This window comes from Ochotona curzoniae, unplaced genomic scaffold (genome assembly GCF_017591425.1).
Source record: "Ochotona curzoniae isolate NIBS_2020 unplaced genomic scaffold, NIBS_Ocur_1.0 contig_3819, whole genome shotgun sequence".
In the NCBI taxonomy this organism is placed as follows: domain Eukaryota; kingdom Metazoa; phylum Chordata; class Mammalia; order Lagomorpha; family Ochotonidae; genus Ochotona; species Ochotona curzoniae.
In genome coordinates this window covers 48,144,174-48,163,418 of record NW_024466004.1, presented here as the reverse complement: position 1 = coordinate 48,163,418, position 19,245 = coordinate 48,144,174, and positions in this window count along the sequence as shown.

The following is a 19,245-nucleotide window of genomic DNA, read 5'->3' as shown; positions in this document are numbered from 1 at the left end:
TCCCATAAGCCCCTCAATAGGACTCAATAGGTCCTAAATTCTAACATTTGTTTTGTGTGGTTGCTGAAATTTCTTACCTGCCTTTCAGAAAATGTCTATTTAAGTATTGAGTCCCTTGTCCCAGTCAGTCATAGGATGCCTACATACCATTCAAAGTATTGGCCTTGGCTTTGGCTCAAGTTCCTGAATCCAGGTTTCTGATAATGTAGATTCTGGCAGATAGCTCTTGAAGGCTTCAGTGATTGGGTACCTGCCACTCACATAGGTGACATGGACTGAATACCTGGCTTTTTCCCTTCAGTCCTGGTCATTGTAGGTATTTGGAGAGAGAATCAGTACATGGGGGCTCTTTATGCTTTGAAATTTAAATACACACACACACACACACATATATATATATGAAAAAAATATATATATAAAAATCAAACCCATGCATATTATCTTCATAATATATATTTTCTATGAATACATTTTACGGACATATATATTCAATGTTGTAGGCCAGCTACATGGATAAGCATACTAGTAGAAATAGGATGGGATAGTCCAGCAGAAAATTTAAGGAGATTTAAATGAGAAGACGTTAATAAGGTCGACAACAAAGGATACATCAAAAAGATAGTACCATTGTCACAGAAATCTGAGACATCATTATTTCCCCCAATCCTGAAGGGTAAAAGAAGGGGATGGTTACTACCACCTGGAGGCCCATGGACCAGGTACTGGCAGCTGGCAGCACTATTCCAGAGGGAGATTTTCTAAATTCTCTCCCCGTCTCACTTATGCTTCCCAAAGGGAAGTTAGAAAGCAAGGTTAACTATTAAGTTTGTTCTTCCTCTTAACTTTCTGGCACAATACAGATTTGTTCTTTTCTGTCTCTTTCCTTTCTCATAATTGACAAATGGCTCCATAGCAAATACAGCTATGGTACTTTCCAGAGCATGACAAATGTAGCATGCTTTTATTATTACTCACAAAACTCAGTAAATCCATTTAATAAAACTCTGATACCAAAGATGATAAGACCTAAATGTAGAAATTAAACTCAACAACATATTTAATGAACCTGGGCAGAATACCAGCTATTAAGCATAGTCTCTTATAAACATTACTCATATTCTTGTGTAAAAATCCATCTGGACATGTAGCATGCATGCAAAAAAGATTTTGGAAGTAGTAGCTTGCTGAGAAATAAATATCAGAAATCTAAATGACATAGAAGGTTATTTTGTTTTGGTCTGGTATATATTGTAGGAACTTTGCTAGACCCTTCAAGGTATTTTTTCTCTCATTCTTGCTTCTACAACATGAATATTTGGTAGCTCAAATAGGTGTTCTTATTTCAACTGACTTTTCCACATACAAGTGATAATGTAACTTCACTGTAAGTATCAATAGGAAAGCTACAATGCCAGTGAAAATAGGAACTGAGCAAGATATCTTAGGCTAATGAGTTACTAGAGTATTATCATTGCATAATGAATTTTATAACACAAAAATGCAACTAAAAACTTGTCTGCAAAGTTCCTAATGAATCCAGAGGGGTATAGTTTACAACTCAATTTGTTTTGTTTTTAGAACCCTCTCGTTGATGTGCCTTTGTGGTATAGTGAGTTAAACCTCTGCCTGCAGTACAGGTGTTCCACCTGCTTCCCTGTTTGAATTTTAGGTGGTCTTTTTTTGCATCTAGTTCTCTGCTAATGTCCTGAGGAAATCAGTTCAAGATAGCTCAATTTTGGGGTCCCTGCTACACACACATGGGAGACCAAGACAATGTTGGCTTCATGTTGGCCCAGCTAAGGCTACTGTGGCTTTCTGGAGAGTGAACCATCAGATGGAAAATTATCTCTCTGTCTCTCTGTGTAACTATGACACTCAAATTAAAAAAAAAAAAATCTTTTAAAAAGATCCTGCTCCACTTCCTTCTTTAAAAATTTCATCTAGCGTTGCTTTCTGCCTGGTCACAGATGCCACACTCTCCAGTGATGTAGAAACAAGGCACTTCAGTGACACATTCTTTCACTTATTTAGCCAGTTATCATTTAGCACATATATACTGCCTTCAAGATAAAGACAAATGATTGCCCAATGAGTTTCAAGAAGGAGCTCACTGCAGAGGGTGTGATGGAAAAGTTAGCAGTGCTTGGTCTTAGAACAGAGTTGATGTTTGCTCATGAAGAGAGCGATGAGCCAGAGAAACCTGTACATGTGCCTGTGTTGGTGGAGGGCATTTGAGGCAAAGCTACTTAATTTTATCTCAGACATTTCCTGTAAACCATTCTCTCTTCTTTATTATGAGTGAAAAGATCCTGGTTGAGCACTTTCTGCCTCCTTTCAGCTGGTTGAAGAACTGCCTGACCTAGTTTGCTGTCCTTCGTAGTTTCTTGCCAACAAACCACTCTAGCAGTTATTGCCATGCTTATTTTTCTGTTGTTGTTGCAACCTGGTGTCCACACCCCATCTTGTACTTGACCTCTTCGCTTGCTTCTACTCCAAGGTGAGCCCTGGTGCATTTATCTAGCTCCTGTTGGAATGCCATTCATTACTCATCCTTCATTTCCATTCTGATAATCTCTCTAATTCCTCAGAGCCAATTGGAAGTAAATACTCTCTTCTTAGCATTTTTAAGTTACTTTTTATTTTTGTACCTTTTTGTGATACTTTTGACAGTTTAGTTTATTTTATGCTTATGCTTTCCCTCTCTTTTGAGATTATAGATGGGAAAATGCAAGCAGGAGGGAAGTTATCACTATGCTCCTAATCTATTTTGTAAAATATGTGAAGTTTATTCACTTTATATAAACAAATAAATACAATTTTGTTGATTTTTCTATCTCCACCAAAACAAATGGTATGATATCTTTACATATAAGCAGAATGGGAACCTAAATGTTTTTAAATTAGATTGCACAAATATTCCGTAAATGTAGGAACAGACTAAAAATAAACTCTACTTCCATCTGGTGTTAACAAATTTTGGTAGTAAGCAGAATAACACTGGAAAATCATTAAACTTGTCTGGGTATTGAATGCATTCAGTGATTAAAGGGGCATTGCAGTGACAGAGGCAAACGTTATGAATTTATACGCATAAAGTCAATATAGCAAAATCCCATTGAAAACATTTAATAACCTTTCATGTTCCCAGCTGCCTTCTGAATTCTGTACTAACTGTGTCTTATAGTAGCATGGACGTGGCATGTGGAAACCAGAATCTTTCACTGCAGTTTTTGAGAAACTTGTAACTTAGTAGTTTTGTTTTTATGCTAGGAACAAACTCATGCAGAGTATATTTTGAAACAAACTCCCTAGCTTGAAAACAATCCATTTCTTCCCCACGTAGAGCTGTCAGAAAGAAGAGGAGATTCAGTAAACTGCGTGTCACTATCAGCCATTGATAGCCAGTGATTTGTTCCGAATCCAAAGGCTAAACCAAACCTCATGCTGCTGTATGTCAGATACAATTGGTCCGCAGTCAAAGTTTTACAGCTCAGACAGGGCACACTTTATCCTTCAGGCTGCTACTTAAGATAGCCATGACCCTGAGGAGAACCAGTCAACAAAACAGACAGACAAGAGGATGTGATTTGTATGCATCCCTGAGCCAGCTCACATCACCCCTGACCCACAGGCCAGGCTGCAAATGACAGCAGGGTGCATGCACCTGATCAGACAGAATATTCTCATTATAAAGCCTGGGAAGAGGGAGCAACTCCTCTGTGTTTACCCACAGACCAGACGCAATCTACCTAGGAAATGAGCAAAAAGTACTGATTTAGCTAAACAAGAAGATGTGACCTACATGTAAGTATCTCATAAAATTTTAAATAAATCATTTATCCTTATAAACTTGGGAGAACAGAAGAGGATCAGAAAAAGAGAGTTTATCAAAGGGAAGAAGAGGTTTGTTTAACCATAGACGAGTTATCAAAAAAGAAAAGAAAAAACCCCACAAAATAACTAACCTGGAATAGATTACTCTGATTGAACTATGAGACAAATTTTGCAGGTACACACAGCCAAGCCCACTTGTTTTACGACAGGTTTTAGTTAAACGTGAGTCCAAAATCCTGATGTAAGCCTATGAAGGTTTCGTTTTTAAATTAATGGAGATAGAACATTTTTGATGTTTTAAAAAGAAATCTTGATTTTAAAGATGCCCTAAATTGAAATGAGAATTACTGTGCAAGGGGTGAACCAAATTACTATGTGTGGTCACTCTTAGGGCTCAGAGAGAGAAAATTTGTGTTTAATTTTTTTAGAAGTAGCCTTGCCTGAGGCCAGCATTATAGAGGAGATAATCTGTGGGAATTCCCATGAGAACTTTGATTTGTAATAGCACTATAAAAGTAAGTAGGGAAGCAGCGAAACAAAACACACCCCCCCCAAAAAAAACCAAACCAAAGCCAAACCCAAAACACAAAAAACAAAAATGCTGTTATGACAGGCCCCAAGTGAAAATACACTGTCTTAATTTTTATAATCACATACACAACAAACCTATGATAACATATTTTATTTGTAAGAGGGATATTAATTCCATTTCTAAAATGCTTGAATGGTAACCCCTGTTTCTGAAATACTTGGAAAATAAAGAAATATGTATGTATATGTACCATATAATCATAATCCATTCCCTAACTGTATACTCGCAAGAACACTGAGATGCTGAATAAGGTCACGTTTATAGGATCCCTCTGAGAGTTTGAGTGCTGCAGTAAACAGCAATAGCCATGGAGTGGGAAGGCTGAGTAATTCCTATCAAGTATTTTCTTCCCTTTTGTATTACTTCACTACTGTACATTACTGTAACTAAAAATACCTAAGAGGAGTTCCCTTTGGAAAGAAAACATTTATTTTATCTTACAGCCTGAGGTTACTGGATGTGCAGTCCATAACCTGGCACCTGCTGGAGGCTGGTTTTGGTGAGGTGTTGGCAGTGATCGGACTGTGAGCCTGGAAACAAGAATGAACCTAACCTGGACTTGAGCTGACTTGCGCTGAAATAGCCAAACCTTTTTTTGAGAAGTGCCCTGCAGGGGCACAGTCAGCAACCTAAAGCCCTGTGTTCACTAGATTCCACTCCACCTTCAGACACCTTCATTTGAACTCTTCCTCCTTCATCCATCAGCCATTAGAATTAAGAAATTAGGTGTAAACAATTGTATTAGTTTTGGGGGCGGGGACAAAAGTCTTGCTCAGTCTATAACATCCTAAGGTGTTACAGGCAGCTTTGCAGAAAACATCTGATCTATCCCTTCCTTGTCAGCATTAGTGCAGGTCCCATTGACTCTCCGAAAGTTCTGGGCTTGATGGCGTCTACCAGTAAACCCCAACCTTGTTATTTTGACTCAGGCAAGCCAGCTGAAATTTCTTCTACTTTTGTTAACATTCAGTTTGATTTCTTAGATTTCATTCTCTGCTAGTCTTACCCTTCATGTTTATTTTAATGAAGTTTTAACTTCAGTACTTGAGCAGAAATTGCACTGCAGAAAGTTCATGGAGATAAGGGAAAGGACAGCCAAGTGGTAGCATGTATGCTAATCAGTGACCTTAGACAAATTATTTAAGCATTTTGAGTCTCGTTTTTAAAAATTTTGAAATACAGCAACAATGAAGGCTTACCTTGTAAGATTATAATATATTTAAGATGATAATTTATGGAAATTATTTGTAAATATTAAATACCATTAAATGTGAAACATCATGTTATTTTTTCATCATTTGGAGGACCCAAATACCATGTTTTTATGCTTGAATAAAGAATTTCGACTAGTAATATATAACTGCTCAATCATAAATGAATTCTGTATGCTATCTTGTGATGTGTTGTTAATTAACAATAAAAAGGATTTAAAAAGGAATATGATGTCCCCTGGTAATGGATTGTCAAATCTTCCAGACAAAAAATAAAAATGTACAACACAGAAATACTGTTACATGATTAAATTTAATTTCAGGTAAATAATCAGTTTTTAAATATAAACTTGTCTCATGTAATATTCAGATGATATAGGTATCATATAAATTATGTGGCAACCCTCCTTTTATTACTTGTAACCAGCATTCTTCTGAAACTGCCCTCTTGACTCCCTTGTATGTGCAGCTTATTTAATCTTCATTTGAATGGTCTGAATATACAGGTATTTCAGTATATGACTTCAAAAACCTAACGGGTGGCTAAGATATGATCTTGAGAAAATGGAAAATATTCCATTAATGCTCAACCTTCTGCCAATCACTAATTTGATGAATATCTCTTGGGAACAAGTCAGAGGACAAGCTCCAGGCTAGGGTGTTTGCATACTGATAAAAACATTCTCCTTATTTTGCAATACCCTTTCCATTGTTAAAGTTGAAGGTTTACAAGCTGTGTGTACCCAGTTACTTTACTAAGTTGCTATTTGGTGTTTGCTAATGTGATATTCTGTACGTGATGAAAGATGCAATTTAGGGGAAAGTTGTGTTATTTTGTATTTTATAGCTTATTTATACAAATTGAACAAATTTCATATCTTTCACAATACAGATTTAAGGGTATCCTAATATGCTTTTTGCCTGCATTCCCAACCACACTCCTCATTGTTTATTTGTACTTACTAAAAATATTTATTTTATAAATTTTATTTAAAGAGTAGAGAAGGAGTGATAGAGATAGAGAGGAGGTAGAGATAGAGAATGAATTTCCTATCTGCAGGTTCACTTTCCAAATGGTCACAATGGACAGAGCTGAGCTGAGCCAAAGCCAGAAGGCAGAACTTCCTCCATATCTCTCAAGGCCTTGAGTCATCTTCTGCTGTTTTCACAGGTCATAAACAGGGAGCTGGATCAAAAATGGAGCAGCCAAGACTTGAATTAATACCCATACAGGATACTGGTGCTTCAGGCGGAAACTTAGCATACTGTGGCATGGTGCCAGTAAGCCTTTCTTCTCAAAAAAGAGAAAAATTTGCAATGGCATACTTTCATTTTACTTTGCAAACAGGCTTAACACTCTGTTATGTATAGCATTTAACAAATAGCAAGTAGAAAAAAAAAAACCTTATTTTTCCTCAGGAGTGTAGAAAAGGTTGTAAAAATGATCAGATCTCAAAATGTCAATCTTGCTCATATAGATTACATTTTTGATACTCTACATTAGTTACCAAGGATCAGGGAAAGCATTGTATTTTTCTTTTGGGAACTAAATTATTTCTCTAAGCATAATGATATCCAAGTTGCATCCATTTTGTAGCAAAAGGTAAGATTCTGTTTTTATGGCTGAGTAGTATTCTATAATGCATTATAGAATCCATGTATGTATATTATAGAATGTATATATTATAGAATACATGCATATATGTGTAGTTTGTGCAGTATCTCATTGATGGACATTTGGTTTGATTCCATACCTTAGCTATTGTGATTTGGGCCTCAAGAAATGTGTAATTAACAAATATTTTTCACAAGTGGACTTCATTTTTTTGGGGGGGGCTAAATTCCTAGGAGTGAGATGGCTAAGTCATATGACAAATATATTTTCAGATCTCCGAGGAATCTCTGTAGTATTGTGCATAATGAGTAGTTTAAATTCTCATCACCAGTGGGTTTTGGTGCCTTTTCCCCCATATGCTCACCAACATTTATTATTTTTAGATTTTTAGAATGATAATCATTCTCACTGAAGTGCATGGAAACCTAACTGGGTTTGATTGGCTAGTTACCCTGAGCATGTTTCCTTGTGTTTGTTGGCCATTTGTATTTCCTCTTTTGAAAATTTTCTATTCATATCCTGTGCTCATTTCTTAACTTTTTTTTTCTTTTGCTGAGTTTCTTGAGTTCTTTATAGATTCTGGTTGCTATTCTTCCTTGCATAGTTTCAAACATTTTTACTTTTCTCTTGGTTGCCGCTTCTCTTTACAGTTTTTTTTTGTTGTTGTTGTTGTTGTTTTTGTAGTATAGAACCTTCTCAGCTTGATGTAACCCCATTTATTTATTTTTGTTTTAATTACCCATTCTTAAGCGCCTTTTCCAAGAAGTCTTTGTCTACACCTATGTTTTATAGTTTCCTTGATTCATTTAGAGTTGATTTTTTACAAGGTGAGCTTGTTTCCTTGATTGGAAATTCACTGATACAAGTTCACTCAATATTAATGAAAATATTTGAGGACCCCTGCTGTACAATATCAGTACTAATTTAGCCATCCTTAGCATCAGTCGATACAGAAATAAAAATCTGGTAGGATACAACTTTTCAGAACCACAGAGATCATTCAGCAAGTGGACTTGGGAGGGAAGAATCTACAACTACTGTTAGGCTTAACGGAAGTCAGAATAACATCACAGAAGCCTTCATTTTATGGCAAGCAAGTTTATGTGTTCCACATCATCCATGAGCAGTGATTTAACAAGACCGTCAGTAATAATAGTATTGACAGTATTAGAGAAAACAGGTCAATATGTAAAAACAGATTGGAAGTATTTTCCTGCAATCCTACTAGGAAAGAGCAATCCGTAGTAGGTTTGTATCTCCACTCCGAGGTGAGAAGTTACATCTCCACACTTAAAGTCTTCAAAATACCTTCTTGTTCAGTTTGTTGCCTTGTTTCATGACATTGCTCTCTGGGTATCATATATTAGCTTCAATGGAAGTTTATGTTTTGGAAATTCCAGTCTGTTTGCTCTATATCTTTGCCTCAGTTGTAAAGAAGAATGTGTCCAGATTATTCCTTATCACTCCACGTATTTCTGAAAATAACTCATCAGTGGCTTACTTACAGGATTATCTTTCCTCAGACTAAAAAAATGTCTCAATTCCACTGACCTTTAGTCATGGCTGTTTTTTCCATTGCGTTTCACATTGCTTTGAACTGAGCATAATTGATGCAAGCTTGTCTGTCTTTTAACTATCAGAATTAGAACTAGGGTGTTTCTAATTTTGTTTGAATATCACCTCAGAAAATATTGAATTTTTTTCATAAAAATCAAGGTTTTTAATGAGTATCTGCTAAAATATGTATGAAGCTAAAATTAGTCAGAACTATTGACCTGACTTTATGTAATACTTTTTAAAATCTTAGCATCAGGGACCAGGTGTTTTAAGCAGTGTGTTTTTTACTTCTTTATTTAAAGATTTATTTCTTTTTATTGGAAAGTCAGACACACAGAGAAGAGAAAGACAGGAAGAGCTTGTATGCGTTGATTGTTTCCCAAGCAGATGCAACGACCTGAGCTGCACTGATCTGAAGCCAGGAGACCGGAGCCTCTTCCAGGTCTCCTATGTGAGTGCAGGATTCCAAGCCTTTGGGCCATCCTCAACTGCTTTCCCAGGCCACAAGCAGGGAGCTGGATGGAAAGTGGGCCCGCCAAGATATGAACCAGCACTCATATTGGATCCTGAGCATGCAAGGCAAGGACTCTAGCTGCTGGGCTACTGCGCTGGGTATTTCTTCTTTACACAATCATCTTAAAGTAATTATAGTAAAGTAAATTAAGTACAATCAGTAAAGAGAATGTAAAAAACATGGCCTGAAATAAGGCCTGAACTGAAACAAGTGATATAAGGAGCCAGGAGCCAGGAGCTTCTCCCAGGTCTCCCATGTGGATGAAGGGTTCCAAGTCTTTGGGCCATTTTCTACTGCTTTCCCAAACCACAAACAGGGAGCTGAATGGCAAGTGGAGCAGTGGGACATGGACCAACATCCATATGGGATCCTGGGTGCTTGCAAGCAAAGGATTAGCCAATTGAACCAAGACATTTATTTCATGGCATTGTAACACTTATCTCAAAATCATGTATGTAGTTGATATTATTATAAGATGTAAATTCATTATTAAAAATAGCGATAAGAGTGCATTTTTGAAGTTTATTTAAACAAAAAAGCAATCTTAATAAATTTAAATCCTACTTGACAATTGAAAATGCTTTATAAAAATATTTGAGTGTAAGAAAAACACCAATATTATTTATAACAAAGTCAATATCTATGCCCTATATTGTAGGAAAATTTTATCTTTATAATGTACATACGGCTTGCATCATGAAACATTACTGAAGAATCACATGTATTTTCTTTATTTTAAAAGATTAATGTACTATTATACATATTTCATGCATGTACACTAGAATACACATAAAGAAAAAATTAACTTAAAAAGTATTAAAAGCAAAAATAAAAAATGCATTTACCCATGCATAGAAATAAGTTCTTAAATATTTAAGTCAATGTACTTTTCTTTAAATACCTTTAGTTAATAAATTTATGTAAAATGTAATGTTTACATAATACATTTGATTTTTAGATTATGTTCCCGTTATTGCATTTTGAAGTTTGCCATGTTGCTATAACTGAAAAGATTTTCATGTGATTTTTGCAGTGCTTAGTGAGGTAATGACATTAATGCTTTTAGATCAATATTAAAAAGCTTTTCATTTTTCATAACTTTTCAACTATTGACATAAAACTGTTTACTTAATCTCAGGGGTTTACTAATTAATTGTCATTGAATAATAATTTTGAAGAACCTGGCTTAACTATTGCATTTCAGTACTATTGGATTGAAAGTGAAGTATACCAGTTAGAAGTCACCTACAGTTCTGAGATGTCTTGCTCTTCTTAATCTCACCTTTGCCTCCTCCCCATTCTCCTCCCTGATCTTGCTCTCCTTTCTCTACTTTTTCATTCATTGATTCCAATGATCTGAAAATTTTAATATTATAAAATTAATGTTATTTATTAGCATCTTCTGTAAAATCCTAAAACCATGACAGTAATTCATGGGGCTTAGCGTCAGATTTTCATTGTGAATGTGTCTTATTACTTACGGAACAGATCGCATTATTCAGTTTTATCACCTGCAAAGGTATAGAAATTAGCATCCACCTCAATCTTGTAATGAGAATTAGATAACATAAAAAAATCTTAATATGATAGTGTAGGCCCCAGTCTCCCAAGGATTAACTCCACAGCACAGCTTGTTTCTCAAGGGTGTAACAGGAAAGGCAATCATGGCCTGATACATTTAGCCTGTGGCTTGACTGCAATCTCCCTCCTTCCTGCTTCCCTTTGTTGCATGTCCTTGGGGGAGCTTAGGTGTGGCTTAACCATTGGGAGGATCCTGGGAGGGGCCAAGCAGACTATAAAAGATGCAGCTTGACTTCAAATAAAGGGGCATTCTCCTCACAAGAATGACCCACTGTGTGTTGTCTGTGTGTTGTCTGTCTTGTCTGTCTCATAACCCTAATCCCTCCGCTCGACTTGGAGCTTGGGGTACGTGGCGACGCGGGCGTTGCCAACATGATAGGAAGTTTTTGGGATTCATTGATGTTTTGTTATTTTTCAGACACTGCCTTTGAGCTACATAAGCTTCTCTCCTTTGCCTTTTCTCTGCTGAAGGAAGGTACCTATTGGGTGACCTTCTGGTTTCCTTCCAGCTGCAAAATGCAAGCACTTGTAACCTCTTCCTATCAGACAGATATATCCTGGGCATGCCTATGATATGAGCATGCAACTGGAAGGGCCTGCTGATCCAATTCTCCTGGGCGACGGGGATGGAGTTCCCGACTCTCGGCTTGGCGTGGCTCAGCCATTCCTGTTATGGGACTGTAAGGAGTGAATTAACACATAGAAGATCTATTCCTGTCTCTGTTTCTTTTTCAAGTGAATCTAATAAACTTAAAAAATGGAGAAACTGACAATCATAAACATGTGGAAAGCTTCAAGTGACAAAAATGATTGTCTCTATATTTACTACAGTTTTCTTTTTAATATTTATTTTTTTTTATTGGAAAGTCAGATTTACAGAGAGAAGGACAACCAGGAAGATCTTTCTGCTGCAATAGCCAGAGCTGAGCCGATCTGCAACAGGAGCCAAGAGCTTCCTCTGGGTCTCCTACACTGATGAAGGACCCCAAACCCTTGGACAGTCCTCCACTGCCTTCCAAGGCCGTAAGAAGGGAGCTGGATGGGAAGCGGGGCAAGACACAAACTGGAGCCCATCTAGAGATCCTGGTACATGCAAGACAAGGACTTTAGCCACTAGGCTACCTCACTGGGCCCGGGGAAGAGGATACTTTACACATTCTCCGTGTGGAAAATAACTGGAGGGGTTTTTCTTTTTTTGGACCCAAATCGATTAAGTCTTTTGTATGCTAAGTAACTTAAAAAATTTCAACAAGTAAGCCACCTTAGCGGTAATACTGGAAAAAATATGGAGGTGCTAGTTTTTGCTAATAACCAATATGGAGCTAATTTGAAATTTTACCTGTGTGGATTGAATGCATATTTTTGAAGAAAAATCACAATTTATTTAGGTCACGAATAATGTCAAGAAAAATGTTTTAGCTGTTCTGAAACAAAATTCTTTGCTTTTCTCCAGTCATACCTTGGAATTCATAGTAAATCTGTTACAGTGACTCATGTGGTTCAACATAGTTCCTTCCTTCTTTGCCGATCCATGGATACATTTGAACAGCATCTCTCTAATCAGTGACTTCTTAAATAGATACCTTTGTTTCTGTATTTCCATATGGCAAAATGATATAGCATCAAACTTCACTCTTGGAAAGACATACAAAACCTTCGAAATTTCTGCTCAAGATAAAAAGAATAAGACAATTAAGATGACTGTCAACAATTAAGAGAATAAAAAGCAAGATTAGAGTTACTTTCTGGCACAGTGACAGCTCCCGGGATGGATTTTAGTCTATAAAAAAACGTGCTTTTGAGCTTAGGGTTTCATCATTTGCTTTCATTCATCTGAAATGAGTGAATACATATGTAAATAAAACATCTACAAGAATTCTTATGTAAATAAAAAATATAGCATTCAGAGAAAGAAAAGAGCAGTTGATAAGGGGAAGTTGGTGCTGTGGGCTTTGTGAACAAGGGAGGGAAGGATTCCTTTGTGTCACAACAAAACATAACCCTGCTCATGAAAGGAAGCAGACAGAAGGCTAGTTTTTGCTAAAAGTTGAACTGCGTGTAACTGAGCCAGAGGAGGAAACCCAGGTTCTGTCTCCACGGCTGCTGAGTTTCCATGCATATCCTACATGTGTGCAAGCTACCTGTGTGTGTTCTCCTGCTGACCCAGGCCTCCAGCAGTGGAGTGCATCCTTAAAAGAAAAGAGAAACAAACCAATGTCAATCAATCAGTGGAATTCTATCAGAAGCTGTTTCTACTGAGTTCTATTATTGCTCAAAAATAAAGACAAGCAGGCTAACAAATTTGCCTTTAATAGGTTGTTAGTTCTAAGCCAACAATAAGTTTAAGAAGTTCAATCCAACAGTGAGTTCTAGTAAATTTTTTTTTTTTTTTGGTTCCAAACTGCACTTTGCTAACCAGAATGTGTTTTCTTCACACTATCTTTATACACTATCTGTATATTTAGTCTCCAAAAATATACAGCTGTACGTTTAGTGGTCATCTAAAAAGTATAAGCAAACCAGGTACCTCCTGGGGAAAATAGCACTCTTTAAACTCAGCAGCCTTTCACCAAACTTCTTATGAAATGCTGCCTTACTTCATGGCGATTCACTTTCTAAAGCAAGACAGATAGGAGACAAATTTTCAGAAATAGTCGCAGATGAAAAAGTCAATAACCTGCAAGTTAAGGATATCGATACATTTCAAAATAAGAATAATAAAGATAGCTTGTCATCAGCAAGTCTGTTTATATATATATATCTAAAACCTCAGGTCAAATGCAAAACTGAGAAACACCGCAATCCTCTAATGTTGCTGAGCTGCCTGTTGCTACACAGCATTTGGAGAAATGTGAGCTGTCATCATGTACAATTTTTCTAGTCACACAAAACTTGTAGGATGATACCTTTGTGTTGCTTACTGCTAGGCGATTGATTGAAAACAGGAGCCAAAAGTTGTAAGTTATTTTTCTTCTTCCCCCCAGTATTATGTTATATAATTTTTGTGTTTGGAAAGTTAAGCAAAATTTGCATAAACATGATAGGCCTATACACAAGAAACTTCGTGAAAGGAGATTGTCACAGGGACCATGCTAATGCTTTATTTGTTTTCAATTTTGAGGGGACCACGCTTAGGAAAAGAGAAAAGCTATAAATCTTCTTTCACATGGCTTTAGAATTTTTAAACTATTTCAACACATTGCTCAAACATGACATGAAAAATCTGTCTGTTGTCACAAATTAATTAACTAAAATACCAATGAAAACTTTAATAGCTAGAAAGGACTCAATTTAAAGAGTCAGAAACAATAGGATAAACAAAATTACAAACAGCAAAACACATTTTCAAATATGTAGGAGCCAATCGCTACTCAATGCACATAAATAAAATGACTTAAATATGATATTTAACTTTATCTCCAAAATGATGATTTTAAATTTGGCGGGGACACAGAAAAATTCTATAGTAACTTGCAGTACGAATTTCACTGACCCCTCTAACAACTTTGACGTCATCTCACTACAACACAGTTAATAGATAAGGCGTCCTGCTTTCTAAATGTCACACCTGCAATTCTCTGCCCTTGGGAACCATTCAATTCATTGGTAAACACAACCCACATACATCAAAGTTTGCACTTTCTCCAGCTCTTTTTAACACCAGGGTCCCTCCCCTCTCCCCAGGCTCCTTGCAGCTATCCAGGGAATCTTTCACTTCTTGTCCTTTCCCGACCCTTCTGGACCACATTTTCTCTTCTTATTCAGACCATCTGCTCTCAAGGAAGGTAAAACTTCTGCTAGGAAAACAATCAGCATCCCTAGCAATTAGTCTCTTTTGTGAAATTGCCTTTCAGCCACTGCCTATGAAGACATACAATGTGTAAATCGCAATTCAAATTATGATCCTAGGTTTAAAAATAGTTTGTAATTGATACATTTCTGCCTACACCCTCCCCCCCTCCTTTACCCTGCCAATGGTACAATCTTCTTGTTCTTGACAGAAGTCTTTCTAAAGACCTGCTCAAGCCTCACTAAGCAGCTGTGAGTTAGGTCATTTTCCCAGGAGTTTTACATGTGGAAAACTGGGCATTAGTAAAGCCTCAAAAAGGACACCATCTGGCCTTAGTGAAAAAAAGGATCATGACACTTCCTGTGGTACCAACAGACCCTGATGAACCAGAAAGGAATTCAGCCCTGGACTGTGATCCAATAGAGACTGGCCCCACAATCACCTCCGTGACAGCCAACTCCATTCATCTTAGCAGTTATCTCATAGCACAATGGACTTTTGTGCCCTGCTGTTTACTGAAGGCAGAGTAAAATCCATTTTGATTTTTGTGTTTGGTCTCAGTGCCGGTCCTCTTCCCTGGACACACACCGCATCGGGAGAGTGAGCTGCACAAAGCCCAGTTTTCGTCTTTCCCACTCCCACTGAACGTGGGATTTCAGGGGCTTTAAAAAGAAGAGACCCTTTCCTGGTGGAAAAAAAAAAACTGTCTTCCCCAATTTCAGTATCAGTTGTTTTTAGCTACTCTGATAAACGGCTTCTTGCAGAAGAAAACAGATTTATGCAGAGAAGGTAACATACGTTCGCTTCCCAACGTGCCAGTGTGTTGGGAGATTCTGCTAAAAACTACAAGTAATAAATTCACAATGAACTAGATTTTTTTTTCTTTTCTAAAAGGAAAAGTGCCTAACAAAAAATCAGGAAGTGACTACTGAGGACATCATATAATGTGTTACATTTTTTTCTTTATGATTTATTAGGTGTTTTTACATTTCCTAGTTTGGAATACAGTTCCCTGGAAAGTCTGATGAATAAGCACAAATATTTAATTCTTAATTTTAAGTTTAACTTTAACCCTTCCTAGCTAAGTCATCGATAGCAATGTTAAGCATGTGCTTTTAAATGAAAATTGTGTTTGCAACAGACACATCCCAGAAATGAATTGTAATTCAGAACTAAAAAGAGCTTGCGTTGTAACATTTTATGCCACTTCCCGGCAGAGTGAGGAGGAATTGGAAGTGAAGAGCAGGTGCTCTCCTTAATTCTATCCAGATTTGTCAACATTATTTCTACCTTCCAACATTTTGTTTGTGTTGTTGTCTTAAGACACTGAATCTTACATTGTTTGACACTGGGGATTTAATCTGTAGAGGGCCTGGGATCCTTCCCACTGCTGCAAGCCTCAGTAGAAAGTCACGTTGCTGGACAAAGGGACATGGGGTTAAAGAAAATGGTCAAGCAAGCCCGAGTGTTTTTTCCTTGTTCAGTATCTACTTTGCGGAGGCCTTTAGGAAGGTTGACTTTTCTCTAATAAATATGGCTAGAGTGTAAAGTACATGAAAAGACAACACCGAATGAGAAAAATTTAATGAAGGAAACTTTCTCTGACTCAGATTTCCTAGTGGAAATAATCAGGTTCTGTTTTGGGAGGACAATGGTTGTTCCTGTCTTATTATCCCACGTGTCTCAGCCCTGATGGCTCAAGGAACAGTCAATATTCTTCATGTGGAATTGTCACTACGGGTGATCTTCCTAACACACCCATTGAGGGAATTTTAAAATCACAATATATACCTGTAATTGTGAGTTTTTTGTACATTCTATTGCCACAGGCAGCATAGTATGACAATGAACCCTAAGTTTTTTTTGGTTAGGTCTAAAGTATAATAATTAAAATGTGTGAAAGCAGTAACTTGATTAGGAATGAAGATCAGGACGTATAAACCGAGGTTGAAATTCTGAGTTGAACTAGCCAGCTTACTCTAGCTGAGGTATTTACTCAATTGTGCACAAGGTTATTCATCCTGTATGAGTTACAGTTTTTAATAGGGTGCTCTAACGGCCTGCAAATAAAAACTACCGAAGAGACTTTGAGGCAAGGGCGGGCAGCCAGGGATTCAGGCAGCAGGGAGCCAGGAGTCCTGAGGCTAAGGGAAATGTTGCATGCAGGTACTTGCAATACTGTCTCCGAGAGGTGGTAGAAGTCATTCCTTAAAACTGAAGGGAAAGGAGAAGATTAACAGGAGTGACTCCAGGAGACAGCTCAGGCCTTCTCCATGCTGCCATTGAGAAAGGGATAAAAAAAAAATCCAGACTTCATCAAGTACATATTCATATTTCGCTATATGGGTCAAATATTCAGCTTTTTTTTTTCCCTATAGATCTGTAATGTTCTCTGTAAGAGTAAAGGAGGTTTACTGTTTCTTCCTTCCTTCTTTCCTTCCTTCCTCCCTCCCTCCCTTTCTCTCCATCTCTCTTTTTTCTTTCTCCTTCCTTCCTTCCTTCCTTCCTTCCTTCCTTCCTTCCTTCCTTCCTCCCTTTCTTTTTTTGAAAAATATCAAAAGCAAGTGAAAAGAAAATCCTGTTGGGTCATAAAATAATTAATTTTACCCATTAATTCATTTGATGCTTTTGTTACCATTTTCGTAGCATTAACATATTTGCTTAGTATGACATGATTTTCAAGGATTAAAATATTAATTAAAAACATAAATGACATCTCAGTTGTGAGGAAGGACAGCCTAGACACTGCTTTAAGCTGAAAGCCTGTGCTGCTTCTTGTCCACTTTCCCAAACAAGCTCTGTTTTGAGGCAACAGTTCCCTAGGAAGAAAACGCTAGAATCAGAAACAATTTGCTCCTTTAAAGGATTTGCGAATGCCTATGTTGGAACCTTACAAAAGCGGCATTACGTCCTTGAACATTCTAAAGATCGTTGTTAATAGGATCAATTTTTGTGTGTTATTCAACGGGCTCCCTCACAGACTGGAAGAACCGTGCTTCAGCAGAGGGACGTGGTGTCAGTGGGGGCTGGGCTGAGGGGGAAAAGGAAGGCCCAGCAAATTCCATGTGATCAGTTCAGCTGCAATAATCTCTTTTCTCCTTCTTGACGAAGCCACACATGAGAGCACTCTGGTGTCTTTCATCATTATTTGTCACCCTTTTGTGTGGAGCAACTTATATCCACAGCCATTCCAGCAATTAAAATGAAAAAGAACCAAACAGTATTCTCCGTGAATACGCGGAGGCCAGTTGCCACCAAGAGCCATCCAACCTATTGAATGTTGGCTGTCTAATGCCATTAGAGCTCTGTAAGTATTCTTAGAAAAAAAAAAAATAAAACCCACAAAAAATAAATTGTTACAAGCAGAATGCAGAGAAGGATTTAAAAAAGTAAAATTGTTCAGTGTGTGGGGAGATGGCCTGTAGCAGGCCCACTGTCTCAGGACCAACACAAGGACACACCGTGCAACTGGAGGGAGTCACACACCCCAGCCGGAAAGATTGAGAATGGTGAATTAGTGTAGAAAAATAGTCATAAAAGTCAAATCAACAGTAATAACTGTCTTGTTCCTCTTGAAAGAAGTCTCTGGCAATTACAGTGCATTTTATTAGCCTGATATTCATTATTTAAAAGCTTCTCCAAAACTATAATGTTTCACCGTGTTTCCAGCAATAGTGCTTATTAATGCCCTTTTTCTTGAAATGACGCAGTGAAGGGAAGTGCTGATCAGTCTACCCAAATAGACAGGGCTGGAGAATGACTATCAGTTGATGTTGGTGTTAAGTCAGGATTACACATCCAGAAGATGAGTTCCTAACAAGCAGCTTTTTTTTTTTTTTTTTTTACATAAGTCACTGGTTTTATTTTTAAATTGAAAATTGCAACATGTACATAAAAATTACATATATATGGGATACGCTATGATGTCCTTATACAAGTATACTTTCTGCGATGTCCAATAAGATAAATTTACATGTCTGCTCAAACATCACATGATGACAGCATTCCTATCCTGCATTCTGTCTTTTACAGGAAAATATACAGTCCATGAACATTATGTGCAGTCACCGTGTTGTGCAACAGAACCCCAGAACTCCTACTTTTAATGGAGCTAGTTAGCTATATCTAGTACTTGCCATCCAAACATTACCCATTGCGCCTTCTTGCTTTATCATCCAAACTTCTTATAACCACTAAGTAACCTTTCAGATAATATGAGCTCACCTTTTAATGACTTTACAGATGAATGAGATCACGTGATACTTATCTTTTGACTGTTTCACCTAACACAATGACCTCTAGTTCTATTTAAAGGGTTGCCAAGGACAATATTTCACCCTTTTTAATAACTAAGTGCTATTCCATTTTCAGAATGGTGTGAACACTTAGGTTGTTTCCCTTTGTGAAGATTATGAATGCTGCTGCAGTCAACGTGAGAATGCAGAAGAATCTTTGATAGGGACTTAATTTCTCTTGGGTGTTACCCAGGAATTGTATTGTTGGATCATGTGGTAGTTCTATTTTTAGACATTTTAGAGCCTTTATGCTGTT